At 40.3% G+C, this 14,753-nt stretch overlaps 1 long non-coding RNA gene across 1 annotated transcript; it reads left to right on the forward strand.

The window, feature by feature from the left end:
• The first annotated feature begins 3,880 nt into the window (after nt 1-3,880).
• On the forward strand, nt 3,881-13,327 carry LOC119492663. Its single transcript, XR_005207830.1, has 3 exons — nt 3,881-3,958; nt 11,609-11,614; nt 13,317-13,327. It is a non-coding gene; the product is annotated as an uncharacterized LOC119492663 (long non-coding RNA).
• Nucleotides 13,328-14,753: the final 1,426 nt, after the last annotated feature.

Below are 14,753 nucleotides of genomic sequence, written 5' to 3' on the forward strand. Positions count from 1 at the left end.
TTAGGATACCAAGTATAAGACTGGGTATAAATATATGTATGTATACATCCGTTTCTGAACGCATGTGTACATTTATACACATTTATGTATTTATACTGTATATTTTTTTTATCAACATGTCCTACCATTTTACCACTTCTATTATTATTGATATGTTCTGTGATGTTCTGTTTGAGCAGTTACCATATTTGTTTTAGTTTATCTGCTTTTATTTTCTGATGTTCTGTTTTAGCAGTTACCATATTTTTTACTTTATTTATCTGCTTTTATTGTCTTATGAAGCACTTTGTAACATCTGTTTGAGAAGTGCAATATAACTAAATGTATTATTATTATTATTATAAAGTGAAAATGTGACTTCAATTTGCAACGCTAGGGCTGACCCAAATGCTTCGAAGCTTTGACCATTGCCATGGTAATATATATACATATATACTGTATATATATATAAAGTTAGTATAAAGTATAAAGTATATATAGGGTACCTTAACGAACGCCGACGGCTGAAAGCGTCGGCATTTGACGCCCTGGGAATGAGAACGGGCTGCAGTTTCTGGTACAAGTTGGATAAATAGGAAAAAATGTTTTACATTTTAAGAAATTGGAGGTTAAATCTGTTTAAATCTACACTGATTCAGCCAAATCTACTGATTCAGCCAGTCTCACTAGCAATACTAACAACAGGTCTAGTGAAAAGCAGAGGTCACGTTTATTTCTCCCACTTTTTTATGAGCGATTTCTTCCGCAGGAAGTCAGCCCTAGTGTACTCAGTGGTACGCACGTTGTCCCCTAATTTTGCTGAGCACACTAACCTTTCACAGAACAATGTGATAATGGTGGGTTTAATGTCACGCTGAGCGCAGACAGAGCAATCATCTGGGAATTACACAGAAGATGAAGTGAAATAATTATCCCACGCACAATTATGAGTGACATGAGGCTGATTGGGAAGGTGGTCGCCAGAATCGACAAAGCACACATGTGTCACGGGTCCTGTTTGATTACAGGTGAGGAGTAATGCGAAGAAAAGCCATTCATTTATGCAATCCTTCCACTATCATGTTGCCAAGTTACTGCAAATGCTAACATGTTTGTGAATTTAACACAGCCTTGCTTGTTAAATCACTACTACAGTACAGTATATTAGCTGATGGTAGACATTGCAAAGCCTCTCAGAAGACGATGTTTTCTTTGCTCCTCAGTACCAGAAAGCAAATAAACAACTCCACTTTTAGGAAATCCTGGAGCAGCTGAGCTTCTTTGCATATTCCTTCATGTTGTTTCAATGTGCCTCAGGAAATCAGTGTAACCACTGTCAGCTACATGCTTCCCACCGCCGCGATCTAGTTCAATACGCTGCAGGTTTTATTTGACTGAATCTGCAACAGAGAAAAACTGGTTTGAAAAAGGCAGTTAAATGTCTTCAGTATCCATGGGTTAGCATAATCTCATGACTAGTTTCTGAGATCTAATTTTAGAGTCATTTTAACTCTCTGGCAGCAAGTAAGCCTGTAATATTCTTTGACATGTCTGAGGAACTGATCCATTTCAATTTGTCATTCAGGAAATTATTTTCCTTTTTCATTTCATTATAATAGAGTGAGAACATAAATGTAAAGATGTGTGATAAAATGGAGACAAAAAGTTCAGTAACATCACATGTTTTTCTTCTTGTGTGGACCTAATTTTCTTTTAACACTCTAGCTGAAGTCTTGAATGAATGAATGAATGAATGAATGACTTTATTTAGAACATAAATAGAAATAAAAACAGATTCAAAATAATAACAAACAAAACAAGACTAATAGTGTCCGAAAAGGAGTAGGTAGAAGTCAAACTTATATTTCCCTACCCCTTTCTCACTTCTCCTCTATTAACTCATATATCATAGAATGATAATATGATATAATATATAAACTGTCCCAGATTTATTATCCATCCGGAGTTAAAAAGTAGATATAAACCAACCCTTAACACAACTCTTATCGCAACTCTCCCTCATCCATATACCTCCAAAAAATAGCTTTTTTTGTATAGCTTTTTAAAAATATATAAACTGTATATATATATATAGGGATGCTCATTTTGAAAAATGTTCTTAACTGATAACCGACCCTCGTTAACCAATTATTAACCATTAACCGACAAGATTTGTGCCTCGCATGCAGCGGTGTACCAGCTGCAGCAGCACAACAGATATTGGTTGACGGGAGTCTCCAGTTCAGCGTCCGGGAGCGTCAACTTAGCAGCTACGATGCTGCGTTCACTGTCTCCAGTTCACCGTCCGGGAGCGTTAACTTAGCAGCTACGATGCTGCGTTCACTGTCTCCAGTTCACCGTCCGGGAGCGTTAACTTAGCAGCTACGATGCTGCGTTCACTGTCTCCAGTTCACCGTCAGGGAGCGTTAACTTAGCAGCTACGATGCTGCGTTCACTGTCTCCAGTTCACCGTCCGGGAGCGTTAACTTAGCAGCTACGATGCTGCGTTCACTGTCTCCAGTTCACCGTCAGGGAGCGTTAACTTAGCAGCTACGATGCTGCGTTCACTGTCTCCAGTTCACCGTCCGCGAGCGTTAACTTAGCAGCTACGATGCTGCGTTCACTGTCTCCAGTTCAGCGTCCGGGAGCGTTAACTTAGCAGCTACGATGCTGCGTTCACTGTCTCCAGTTCAGCGTCCGGGAGCGTTAACTTAGCAGCTACGATGCTGCGTGTAGTGTCGCGGACATGCAGCCACTTTCCCAGTAAAAGTCTCCACCGCACATTTAGTTTAGTTTAGCAGGTTGTCAGCTGTGTGTCTGCCCGGCGGAACTTTAGCGAGTTTCCAACAAACAGTGTGTGTGTTTGTGCTACGTTAGCAGCTCTAGCATTGCCGGAGGCTTCGTGCTCGCCTCCTCACACGTAGTCTGAGTAACTTTAGTGAGTTTTCAACAGACCGTGTGTGTGTGTTGGTGGTGAGTGTGAGGTTGTTGGTGGCGTTCTAGCTGTGATCGTAGGTGTAGCAGTGTGTGTACAGTTTATTTGTCGGTGAATAAATGCTACAAAACTACAACTCCTCCTCTCTGTTCAAGAGAGCTGGAGACCGGAGCCGACTTCCTGTATCCTGCAACTCCGGCTCCGCCTCTTAAGGTGGGCTGTTAAGGTGGACCAGCTTTTCTCCTTAAAGTGACGAGCAGCGCCTCTGAGCCGCTCAGCTTTTGAGTTAATCATTAACATTTCTTTTAACCGTTTTAACCGATATCGCTAATCGATTAAAATGCTTAATGTCGGTTAACGGTTAAACGGTTAATTATGGACATCCCTAGTCCAGTATCACACCCAGAAATGTATTTTCATATACTCTGTCAATATTAACATCATCTATCATCATTTGCACTTGCATGTCTATTTTCCAAATAAGTTTTATCCAAATTAAATGAGAATTTGTTTCTGTCAAACCACCGTTGCAATTTTCTCATTTCTGTTGTGGCCACCTCCAAAAGCTGCTGCAGATTTTCCCCAGAACAAAAAATATTAGTGTCATCCACAAATAAAGCAAAATTCAGTGTCCTTGATACCCTACATATGTCATTTATATAAAAAAAATAAACAGTTTTGGACCCAATACTGACCCCTGTGGGACCCCACAAGTAATATCTGAGCATGTTGATTTGTAATCCCCTATTTGCACGTAATGCTGCCTGTTTCCTATATAGCTTCTCAACCAGTTCAGCACTACCCCTCTTATACCATACCTTTCCATTTTATTGAATAATATATCATGATTAATGGTGTCAAATGCTTTTTTTTTTATCTATAAATACTCCTACTGCATACTTCTTGTGATCAATACAACTAGTAATTTCTTCTGTTAGCTCCATTAATTCCATTGCTGTTGATCTGTTTGCTCTGAACCCGTATTGACTGTCTGTCAGTAAATGGTGCTTGTCAATGAAGTTATCTAATCTTCCTATGAACAGTGTTAAAGGGACTGTTTGTAACTTCTTACACGTATAAATCATTGCGGGTCGGTGTCCCATGCGCGCTCGCGTGTGGCTACGCTGTTCAGACTCAGACTCCAACACAAACTACACGGAAGCACCAGAGTTGTATCTAGTGAAGCCCGTCTGTTAAACAGTGTTGGCCGCGGTCGGAGGAGTTAGTTTAGCTCTGAGAATATCTAGTGAATGTACAGTGGACGTTTGTGCAGAAATGAATGCTGCAGCTCCTCCAGACCAACAGAGGTTTCCCGTGTCTTGTGAAGTGACGGGGCTCCGCAGAGAGAAACGTTATCGTCTCCAACCCAAACTCCGGTGTCTCCCCTGTTCCCTCCGGCCGCGGTCGGGAGGCTGAGGCAGGAAAAGCCAACACTAGGATCAGCATTGATTCATGGAGAGACCTTCGTCTGGTCAGCTAACATTACTGCCAAGCAGCTGAAATATAGAGTGATATTGTGCTTTTAGCTGACGTGTGTCTACTCACTGTTTTGAGCGATGCTCGTTCATGTCTATGTAGAGCGAGCACAAGCGCGAGCAACAGGACGCTGACTTTCGTTGACATAACGGCCACAGGTGTCGCTGTTAACAAGACATTTCTGATTCTTCTTATTTTTGGTATTTCTTATATTTATGTTCTGCCTTTTTAGTTCTACATTTTATGAATTGTCTATATAGAGAATGCCTTTTTTTTACTGCAGGCATTTTGCAGTCCTTTTGTGATCCATGGCCTGTTTGTATTATTTTGCCTCCTGTTGTCTTGTTTTATTGGACAGTTTTTGTCATATAATGACTTAAATATATTTAGAAATGTTTCATATGCTGTGTCAACATAATTTTCTTCATAGAGGGTTTTCCAGTTTTGTGATAGCAATTCAGTTCTGAATGTATTTATGGATTCTTCTGTTCTCATTCTCCTGTATTTGATTTTATGGTCCTCTTTCTCTTTTCCACAATCACAGTCATGGATCACAAAAATGGGCAAATGGTCACTGATCTCACTCATCAGCAGCCCGCTCACTAAGCTACTTTCCATGTAATTTGTAAATGTATTGTCGATTAGAGTGGCACAGTGTGCTGTTATTCTGCTTGGTTTGGTGATCAGTGGATATAAACTCATACTATACATTGTGTTAATAAATTTGTCTGTAATTTTTTGTTTGTTAGGATTTAGCAGGTCTATATTGAAGTCCCCACAAATGAATTCTGATTAGTTTTGGCAAATATTCTCTCTATACCGTCTTTAAAAGTTTCTATGCAGGCTCCTGGTGCTCTGTATACACAACTGACCATCACATTTCTTTGTTTTTCCATTCAGATCTCTACAGTGATGCATTCCATCACATCATCAATAGTGGTTGACATGTTTTCTAAAATCTTATAGTTCAGACTATTTTTCACATACAGGGCCACACCCCCTCCTTTTTTGCTCTTCCTGTTCATGTAAATTAATTCATATCCTTTCAACTCAAAATCTAATTCCTTATCAGAATTGAGCCAGGTTTCACATATTGCTATGATATTGAATGGTTTTAGGAATTGACCTAAGTCTTTGATGTTTTGGTAATTAGCATATAAGCTTCTGCTGTTGAAGATTATAATTGACATTCCTTGAGCTGACTCCACATAGCTGTTATACTGTTCATCGGTGTAGTAGCAACATGTGTTGTTTAGATGGTTAAAGAATTTTTTGTCAGGATCAATATCTTCCACTTCCAGTTTATGCATATTGTGTTCAGTTAGTGTTCAGTGATGTAATTACGCAAGAACCCATTTTCCACAGACAGTTATGATTACCTTGGTGTGTTGTTCTGGTGTCACTGGTATTTGTCCAGTTTTTCAATTTCTCTGATAACCAGCACTCTGGCCTCCTCTGGTGACCCGTTCAGTTTGATGATAACCTTACAGTTTGCAGTCCACGTTGATTGAATTTTCCTCTGTTTTCTTAGAACGCGTGCCTATCTGGCAATGTCTGCATTTTTCTTTGTAAGGTGTTCGTTCACATAAACGTCGGACCCCTTCAGCTTCCTTCCTTGTCTAACGGTGGCATGCCTCGATGTCAGTGTTGTTGATGGAGATGCCTTTGTTGTTGAAGAAGGCAGTCACCTGTGGTTCGTGACACCAGCGTATGACCGTGGCCTGGTCTCCAACCTGCTAACAATCACGTCGTTTATGCGTGAGTACCGCTCCAGGTCCGCCACCCGGCACTCTAGGAGGGTTATCCTCTCGTCCTTCTCGGCATGTTGTCTCTTCAGCTCCTTAATTTCCCCCATCAAGTCCATTATTAGTTTTTGCTGTTTAGACACAGTTGCAATTCCTCCAGACAGAAAGTTCAACACTTTCTTTATCTCTTCGATCTCCTCATCCAACATTGCACTGCTTTGTCTGGTTGGCTTTGGTGGCATGTCGTCGTTTTGTTTGTTGCTTATGGTTTGCTATGTTAGCTCTTTTCACTTGGCCTTGGTCCAAAAGAAACATTCCTCCGCTGCCCAGCGTTGCCTCGGTGCACGAGAAATGTTTGTTCCATGTGCTGTTCACTGACCCAAACCAATCTCGCATATTTTTGAAGTTGCAAACGGGTGAATACAAACTCTAAATTGCTCCTGAGTGTATGTGTTTATGTGTGAGCCCAGCAGTAGGCTAATGAAGTGTCCGGGGTGTTTTTCGCAGTGCATGCTGATGATAAGCAAGTATGGGAGTGGATGAATGGTTACACACTGCTATATAGATGCAGTTACATGTGAGAAAAGAACTAAAAAAGGGGGGAGAAGTTTATGTTTTCTTTGCAGCTTTCCCCATGAGGTTGTTGACTGACACCTCAGTAAGAGAGACAGGTATAAATTGCTCTTACGGCTGGGATATAGTGAAAGATAGAAGAGAGGGGTGAATAACTTAAGCCTGGCCTGGTATAGAAAAGAAAGAGGAGTTGAATGAGGGAGAAGACTAGTGGAAAATGTGCCTACTGAGGCGTAAAATTAGCAATTACATTGGGTGTCATCAGTAATGACTATTTCAGTGCAGATATAGGGGGTTAATGTCCAACAGTGAGACTGTAATTCAGCCGTTACACCTGTGTTCAAGCCGCCGGTCAGGGGGAGGCTGTGATGGAGCACAACCCGGCTCAAAAATCGCACCTATGCACCGATAAGTCAAGATGGCCACCATCTGCTGGGACGGCTTTCAGAAGCAATTTATTTTTTAAGACCCATATGCTGACCTTGGTTGTGAAAGAACAAATTTGTATGAAACCACATCGCAGGTTTTATCAACCGTGTGTGTGTGTGTGCGTGTGTGTGTGTGTGCACATCTAGTGTGGGTGTGTTTACATGTTGCTGAGTTTTTCTTTTTCCTTCACAGGAACAAGTGCAACAGCTGAGTCGGGGAATTTAATTGGAGGTCAGAGATGCAGTTTAAGTTGAACATGACAGGTGGAGAAACAGATTTACTCTTACACGGTGGGAACTTCAGGGATTTGTGACTACCTACACATAATCTGACTGTCCAAACCTTGTGAAGATCACGCAGAGTTTCTGGAAACTGACATCTTCACTTTTACACATTTACACAACCACCTTCATGTCTGGCAAATTCTGTCCACCAAAATGGTCCAGCTCATTTGGTTTGATTATTCTGCAGCTCTCATAAAAAATAACCATCTGTCCTTGGTTTCCAGAGGAAGCGCTTTTTAAAATCCCTACGCTTTCATTCATCAACATGATGTCACATCTATCACTGTGGCGACAGGAATACAAATGAGGTGGATGTACACTCAGTGGCCCCCTGTAAATAATTTACTGTTTTGTTTTATTGGAAACAGAGACACAACATTATTTCCTGCTAGGACTCCCCTTGGTCAAGGTCTGCAGGCACATTCATCCAGGACACACCGTATAGAGAAAGTTAAATCTCCTTTTTATGTTTCTTTATTATGCATTATCACTGTAACCATTAAGGAGGGCTCTCTCATGGCCTGGACACACACTGGAGTGCTGTTAGTGAGACGACTTGATGCATCACACTCCAAAAAGCCATATGGTGAAAGCCTGGTTATATCATGATGTATTGTTCTCAGAAGCCAGATTGAGACGTGTCCTGTTCTCTCTTTTTGTTATAATGATGAATTGACGTTATCTTGTAGCACAGGAACACTGGCAAAAGGATTTGCACAAAAACACATATATGGTTATGCACAGACACGTCTAGGCAAACACCCAGCTCCCGCCCTCTCCATCACCCTTCATCACCCTATCCCCTGCGCTATAAGTCACTCCATTTCTATTCAAGCTGAATTTAAAAACATTCCCTGGCAGCGCATGCATCCAGCATTTTAAAGTGCAACTCTAACCGTTAATCCTAGTGCACCAGTTCACTGACAGTGCTGATTATAAAAGCTTTAATTGCTGGCTTTAATTACCCAAGCATCGCCGCTGGACTGACAGTTTTAGAACTCTCCACTTTCTGCACCTTTAAACTTGCCAGCCGGTCGTAATCCTGCTGGGAGGGTGACATAGTGGAATTGGCTGTAGCCATGCTCCACAGTTACTTTTCAATAGTGCACAAACCATCTAATCAAACCTTATGAGCTAAAGCACACCCCAATCTATGAGACAGGCATTACACTCCCTGTAGGTACCGTATTTTCTTATTTTCATAGTCTTCAAAGCTGCTCTAATCAATATTTTTTTAAAATGACTAAGTGTCATGTGAAAGGCTAAAAAACTCCTAGAGATGAATACACCAGATTATCAGCTAACCCTGCAGTTACCCTCAGTTTTACGGATCATTTTAGCATCTTTCACGTTATGGTTTTTGTTTTATAGCCCACATCTTGACTCCTTTCCTTCAGGCTCACAGCACTCATCAACCCCTTTTCCAGCTGATTAAAGCTCTGATAAACCAACTGTATTCTACCCATAGACTGTATATAAGAAGTGGACATAGTCACCGTGACGTCACCCATTGGTTTGTGGACTGCCGTTTTGAAGCCTCGAGTTCGGCATTTTGGCCGTCACCATCTTGGTTTTTTGCAACCAGAAGTGACACGAGAGGGTAGCGCTAAGGACAACCGAACTCCGAATAAGACATTAACTTTCATTAACTGAAAACACACTGTGAAAGGGTTAAAGTTGTAAGACGAAAACATGGACAACACCCAGACCGGACACCGCCGTGGTAGCAACCTGTCAATCACAAGGTAGCCACGTCCTAAAACATCCCCTGCTTTATGGTTTATTTGACTCTAAATGGGACCATAATTTACTAAATAAACATCATGCTGTATTGAAGAAGACTTAAAACTAGCGATTGAGACCATAAACTCATGTTTACAATGTTTACTGAGGTAATAAATCAAGTGGATTTGAGTAGGCTCATTTTCTCATAGACTTCTATACAATCAGACTTCTTTTTGCAACCAGAGTCGCCCCCTGCTGGCTGTTAGCAAGAATGCAAGTTTAAAGCACTTCCTCATTGGCTTTGATTTTCAGAGCCAGCTGATTTCCCACTGATTCGACCTGTCCAGCCCCAAACTGCAGACAGGCTAAGCTAGCAACTAGCTGGTGAACATAGTGGAGCATTTAGCTACTAAAGGGTCAGAAGTTTCTCTCAGGAGTCGGTGAAGACCAAAATGGGGCTAAAGGAGAATGACTATTTAACCTACATTTGTCAGGTGGCCATAAACATGAATCCAAATCAATGTTAATGTTGCTATCTATATGTTGTATGTGTTAAAAGACATTATGGTCATGTGCTTCAGCAATTTGTGCTGCCCCCAAGTGGCCAGAAAATCAATTAATGCAGAATGCAGTCTGCTTGCCATACAATTTGTGAATCCCAACACTATCCACTTAAGCAAGTACAAAATGTTAACTGGGAGATTTCTCCACCAGTAGCAGTGTTGTGCCTCCATTTGCTCTTGTTTCTGGGCCCAATTCGACAAAGTGCCTCTGACATCTCTCCTTCCCTCTCTCGCCCAAAGCAGCCACTATACCAGAACTATCCACCCAAGGAAAATCAATTTGTCTACCTCTGACGCGTGCTGCACATCCGTCACTTCAAGCCCTGGATCGCTTGTTCATTTACAGAGAAGACTTCGACTGGCCTCAAGCGTGGGGAGGAAGTGGACCGTTGTCAGCAAGCTAAAGAGCAATTTAAGAAAAGATGACCAGAGCACACTCAGCTGACAGGCAACACAAGTATACATACGTACGGCACATCTAAATTTCAGTAAGTGTTTCTGTATGTCCAGAAAGGAACAAAATTTGTTTATTTATTAATTTTCTTAATCTTTCCATCATGTTGATCTGTAGAACTACACTCATTTTGCAAGGAGTGCTACTGTGTATGGAAGACAGAACCTGCCAAAATAAAAAATAAATTAATCAATAAAAAAATTACTCTATAAATAAATATACAGTATGTCAATGTATATGTTTTTGCTACTTAAATGTAGCAAAAAATATGTGAAAAATAAATGTAGCCATTAATTAATTGATAAAATGTGACATAAATTGATATTTCTGTTTTAATTTGCTTCTTTGTATTAATTACTTTATTTTTTACTCTTCTGTATAATTCTCCATTATTTATTTCTGTATTTATTTTTATTATTTTTATCATTTATTTATTTTTAAATGTATGTATTTATTTGTGTATTTATTTATTTACTAATTTCTGCACAATTTCACCCCTTATTTATTTCCCCAAACTTATTTATTTCTGTATTCTTTTCTTTATACATTTACTTTTTTTTGCATTTCTGCCTCATTATGAAACTGAGGGGGCTGACAATAAACTAAAATAAATTAATAAATGAATGCAAAACTTTATAAAAATAAATACATAAATAAATAAAACAGAAGAGTAAATAAATAAGGGAATTAATACAAAGATAAATACATAAAGCAAATTATGAGAAATTAACAGAAATAACAATTTATGTCACATTGTCTCAATTAATTAATGGCTACATTTATTTTTAATATTTTTTTGAGCATTTAATGACATATTTATTTATATATCGAGTCATTTATTTATTTATTCATTTATTTTTGATTTTGGCAGGTTCCATCCTCCATAACTGTGCAGTCCAATCCAAAAAGGTCCGTAAATTCATTCAATCAAGTTGAAGCCATGAAGCAATTTAAAAATGTGCTTTCAGTGCAGTTACACGTCATACTTTAAAAGCTGTGAATAAACAATTATGTCACCTGTTGATACTCTCTCATTCTGCTGGTGGTTCTGCAACACACTTGAAGTAGAATAAAGTTCCTCATTCAAAATGAACTTATGTCATTTTGAATTAACATTTAGTCTAATTGCTTAATACTTGGATTTGTAGTCATTGAGACATATAATTGAAGTTAATTGCAAATAGGGAGTTATGTTTGGCACAAGACAATTTAAAGTGAATAATTGTTCCATTCTCATCATAAGTTTGTATTTTGATACGAAGCATAACTAAATCATTTATAGTGTCATTAAAACATTGGAATTTGTTGTACCACTCTGCCCATCAGTCACTACTCACAATTACCATAGAGGTAAACACAGTCACTTCAAGTTAGCTTTTTATGAATGAATTGTGCAAAGTAGTCTGTGCATCTTCCAAGTCCTAATTAGTGCAACAACAAATTAGTGTCTAGTCTAATCAGTGCCATTTTAAAATGTCACAATAAAGCAATCATCACAATCATCATTCCCCCCAGATTTTGTTCAGATGTGATCAATGGTGTCTGTGTATTACACAGACAGACAGACAGACAGACAGGAGACTGAACTGACTGACCAAAACCACTTTCTCTCTTTCTCTCTCTCTGATGACCTCTCATGCACCCTGTCTCTCTGTTTCAGAGGGCTATATTTAAGAGAGCATTATAGTGTCTAATAGTGCTCATAATCCTGAGCCACAGAAGCTACATTTAAGGGGCGGATGATGATTATTATAATGTGGCTGTTTATAGGCCGCATTATTACTAACCGACATGTGGAGAACGATGAAAGCTTTTGCTTGATGTCTCTCTCTCTGAAACCTCTTTATGACAATCTACAGTCATTGTTAATGATGATGAGAAGTGTAATGGGAGAAAAGTGAATCGAAGTCATGCAAGGATGCGATTCGTGCTTGACTTAATTTGAATGTGTTCAGGCCGTGCAACAGTGATACAAAGTGAGATCCTCTCGCGGGTGGGAAACGGTGCTCTCTGTCACCTGTCGAACATTAATGATAACTGTTGAAGTTTTAAAGGAGGGATGCTCGATATGAGTTGCATCGGCCGCACCTAGAAGCGGGGATCATCAAATCAGTGTTGAAACCGCATGTGGTCCGGGATAATTTGGCAAAGGCATGCAGTATTACGGCTATAAAAAAAAGCAGATAAAATCCTATTTGACAAATGGAGCATGGCAGGCACAATGTGACATTGGCATCACCACAGTTAAGACATCGTCTCACAGCTTAAGCCATGCTCTAAATATGAAGTCTTAACTAAATCTCTCAGCTTATCTGATAGCAGATACTTCAGGGAAAGTGCTGTGGCTATGAGTTTTCATCCCCACTGTCACTGATTTGTTAGGGCCACCTTCTCTGCTGACACCGGTACTCTCCCCTCCTCTCCTTCTTCTCCTCCTCCTTTTCCTCTCCTCTCCTCCTTAGAGTTGCCTATCTTACCCCCTCCCTCCTCCACCAACTTCTCCTCCTTTCCTTCTTTCCATCCATATTACCATGGTCTGCTGCTCCCCATCTCCCGTGGGGATTAGCAGGCTAAACACAGGGAGAGGCTCAGTAGCATATGGGAGACGGTTCCTCCTCGGATCGTAAATTCGTCCGTGATTGAGGGGAGCAACGCCAGGCCCCTACTGGGCAAGCAGGAGTTCCAAGGCACCATGCCAGGCGAAATGACCTCAAACTGACATTAAAGCGACCTTGAGTGGGACTTAGTGTGTCAGCGCTCTCGCTGGAACATGATGATAAGGCTCCAGATTAACAGTTGAGACTGGGGGGCGGATGACACCATCTTTCGGCGATCCGGGAGATTAAGAAAGAGGAGATGCACATTCACATGCGTGGTAAGGATGGAGACGTTTGGTCAGCAGCAGCCGCAGCATCTATTTTCATGTGATCTATTTGGGGTCACGCTATTTTCAATTTGTCACTGGCAGGCCATTTAGGCTAGGTGAAGAATGAGGGTAGAATTTAGAAAATGAAGGTTTAATCTGCCAAATGCAAAAACACCATTAAAGCCTTCCCTCAGCATGTCACTTGAGACCAGAAGTTTAACTTTATATTTCTCTCATTAGCAGCATGTTAAAGATGAAAGTCTTGCTCTGGTGTTACAAAATGTAAGATATATTGGAGGATTTTGATATTAGAATAGAATTAATCAAGCCGTTTATATGTGTGACCTCTTGCTATAAAGTGATGTCTACTTGTGACCCCTTGCCACTGAGTGCATGTTGTAGCTCACTCAACTGATTTTTCTCTTCTCAGACTGACTGACACTTAATAAGGCCAGATGCAACCCGGTCTCACTCCCAACTCGTCAAATACCGCCAATTGGGCAGCGTCCTTTGGCATCCGAAACCAACACACGGAGGTACCCTTTAGCGACATTTCAACTAACGCCCGCATGAGCAGTGCGTGACGGCTGCCTCGCTGAACTGATGCTTGTCCCACACGTGGGTTGTCAGCAACAGCTGCGTTTCGGCTGCTGCTGGGCTGCTGCCGCTGCCAGCCCTTTCTTTCTACATAGAGTTTGCCTTTCATAATGGCCATTTCATTTAATTATAAATGTCATTTAAATGTATTTTAGACAGAACAAGGTTAAGAAGCGTGTGCTCATTTGTAAATAATAGTAATAATCCACAATTAAAACCCCGTACTTCATCTATTGAGTCCTGCAAGTCACTGTATTTTCTACAACACTGTCCTGCAAATATTTCAGAATAAAAGCCTTGTGTCAACAAATGAAGGAATTCTATCCACAGACAAAATGCTTGAAAAATACATCTTTACAGACATTGAAACTGTAGTAAAGTTGCTGAGATGATGTCAATTTACAGTCAAAAGATCACTTTTACTGTCTGTGACATATTCTACAGATGTCTAGACATCGAAACTGTAGTCATGTTGCTGGTATGATATCAATATACTGTCAAACGATCATTTTCACTGTCTGTTGTTGCTGTGAACCGTGTGCGGCTCGCGGTAAAAATAAGCAAGACCTCGAATCTCTAGAAGAGACGCAGCATGCAGCCGAGCCGTGCCTGAGCCTCGCTGCTCATGCGGGCAGAGTGGAACTAAAAAGGTAACATTGACTTATTTTGTCACGTCAGTCAGTGAAATTGACGTCAACCACGACCACACGACTACCACGACTACAAAGTGCAACGCCGAAACATACAATGTAGTACCACCAAAATTACTTCACACATCAATGATCTCCTCGTAGTTGTACTACAACATTTAGTTTGGAAAAATATGCTTTTGCATACTTTTGGTGAATTTTTAATGGGAAAAATATTCAATAACTTCAGCAATGTACAGTGTAGTACCACCAAATTACTTCACACATCAATGGTCTCTTCCTGATGAAACTAATTAAGACATTATGATAGCACAACACTTTATAAAAGTGAAGTTATTGAAAATGTTGCCATTAAAAATTTTTAATGTTTCGGTTATGAGTTATTGATCCAGGAAATTTGAATCTGTCAATATCTTTCCAACTTTACATCATCTAGGGGGGCTCCATACATCAGCAATGTGTGGACTGTCAGGAATG

This window comes from Sebastes umbrosus, chromosome 8, assembly GCF_015220745.1.
Source record: "Sebastes umbrosus isolate fSebUmb1 chromosome 8, fSebUmb1.pri, whole genome shotgun sequence".
Lineage (NCBI taxonomy): Eukaryota > Metazoa > Chordata > Actinopteri > Perciformes > Sebastidae > Sebastes > Sebastes umbrosus.